At 32.4% G+C, this 2,500-nt stretch overlaps 1 protein-coding gene across 1 annotated transcript in view; it reads left to right on the top strand.

Annotated features, from left to right (window-relative positions):
- The window catches only part of LOC122246191 (uncharacterized), a 35,938-nt gene that overhangs the window by 20,460 nt on the left and 12,978 nt on the right, over positions 1 to 2,500 (top strand). The window lies entirely within an intron of this gene.

The following is a 2,500-nucleotide window of genomic DNA, read 5'->3' on the forward strand; positions in this document are numbered from 1 at the left end:
ACATAACACAACACAAACAAACAAACAAAAAACACATCCACCCCCCCCCCAAAAAAAAAAAAAAGAAGCAAAAAGAAGAAGGATGCAATAATGAAAAAAAAAAGTTGAAAGGGTTGACATAAAAGCGAGAGAGTGAAAGAGAAGGACGTACGTTGCCATGTGATCGACTTGGCAGATGTAGCCAGTTCTTCGTCTGAGTCTTGTTGATAGTGTATGTCCGTTGGTGTCGCTATATTAACATTTATAAAAACTCAAACTGCGGATAAAAGGGGGCGGGGGAGGAGGGGGGCGTGTGTGTGTGGGGGGGGGGGTTGTGTGTGTGGGGGGGGGGATGGGTTTGTGTGTGTGTGTATGTGTGTGTGTGTAGGGGAGAATGTGGGAGGGGGGAGATTGATTTATTTCTGTCTGGTGGTGAGTGGCGAGGGATGGTGTCTTTTTATGAAGGGAGTGGGGATTTTTTTTTTTTGAGGGAGGGGGATATTTTTTTTCCTTTTTTTAATGTGTTAGATTGGTTTTGCGTGTGTCCGGGTTTTGGATTCACACACACACACACACAAACACCCACACAACATACACACACACACACATACACACAACCCCCCCCCCCCACAAACACACACACGCAAAACCCACACAACATACACACACTACACTCAAACACATCCCCCCACCCCACCCCACCCCTACCCATCGAGAGAAACAAGACAAAAAAAACACATAGTATTACACAGTCATCTGCACCACTCACCACCAAGAAATATATTTATCTTTCTCGTCTCCTTGCTCCTACTACACCTGCGATGGCAAGGCTGTCATGTCATATAAACACTCCTTCATCCTTTCAACATGTCAACAGCAGATGCCCTTATGTAAAACATTTCGCCTCATCTCTTGTGCTTCCTTTTTCGTAAGTTTATCTTAGCGAAGACACGTTTGGTGATGGTCATGATGATCTGATAAGTTATACATATATAATGAAATAAATATTGTGTCTGGCTTTAATAATGAAATAAATATTGTGTCTGGCTTTAATTTAAAAAAAAAAAAAAAAAAAAAAAAAAAAAAAAAAAAAATATATATATATAATATATATATATATTATATATATATATATTATATGATATAATGTTTTTTTTTATATATCTGTACATAGACCACATGATATAGACGGAACTTGTATGTTTTGAAAGCTAAACCAAAAATACTCGCCTTTTTTATTTATTTCCCAAAAAGGTTCGTCAAATGGAGAAAAAAAATGATTGACTGGTTTCATAAAATACATATAGGTGTCTCTTACGTAGCTGTCTAAGACAACTTTTAATACCTCAGAATTCTTGCGTCTTATAAAATTCTTTAGAGAGATTCACATACAAAATAATTTCTGGGAAAGAAAAAAAAAATGTACAGCTCGCATTTATTATGTATAATATTTACTAATTGTAAAAAAAGAAAAGAAAAAAGAAGAAAAAAAAGTATTCTGTGTTATGCCACATAAAGAGATAAAAAAGATTAGATAGTGAACCAAAATAATAACTTATGATAGATAGTTCTACCGTTATATACTTTATATTAGTGTTAAGAAATGATGTCAGTGTTTTAATATATACAATGAAAATATAATATGAATAAGGATGCACATCAATGTTGAAATATTACCACAAGGGATACACAAGAGGAGAATATTTTGTTCATAAGCTCTCTGTAATTATCTAGAATGCAAATTAATTAAATTGATTAAAAATAACAATAATAACTTTAAGTCACTCAGTGATAATGACGAAGATGATAAGATTAAGAATAGCAATAATAATGATAAAAAGGATAATGGAAATTATTAAAATGATGATAATCATCGGATGAGTGTTAATATTATTAATATCATGGATAATAATAGCAACAACAATAACAATAAGAAAGTGACAATAACATCAATAATGATAATTTGATGACAATACGAATAACAACATTTGACCAAAATAACAGCGATACAAGATCTGCTTGGAAATTAAAATGAAAATTATATATCTAATTAGATAAATAATAACTAAAACGACGTGAAATATAAGCTTAATGCTACTCCAAAATAATACCAAAACAAATAGTACTGTGTTAGCAACAAAGATTATAATGTTAACGTTTACTTGTGTGGAACTGATTGTACACATTTCAGGCAACAAATACATAGATATTCCTCCTCTTCCTCTTTTTCCCTCTTTCCCTTTACCTATTTTCCTCTTCCACTCTATGTTGTTGTTATTCAATTTTTATACTTTGCAATAGTGAACCTTTTTTTATCGTGCGTGGTCATCCATCAAATTATCAGATAATCGAATTTATTCATCGAGTTATTTATCAGTTAATCTATCAATTCGTCAGTTCATTGAACTATATATTCATTAATCACTTTATCTATTTATTAATCAGCCTATCTATTTATCAATCAATCAATCTATTTATCTATCTTTTCATCAGTCAATATATGTTTTCCTCAATTAATGTT

Source organism: Penaeus japonicus, unplaced genomic scaffold (assembly GCF_977035675.1).
Source record: "Penaeus japonicus unplaced genomic scaffold, GWHDUDI00000001_assembly GWHDUDI00000003, whole genome shotgun sequence".
NCBI classification, from domain to species: domain Eukaryota; kingdom Metazoa; phylum Arthropoda; class Malacostraca; order Decapoda; family Penaeidae; genus Penaeus; species Penaeus japonicus.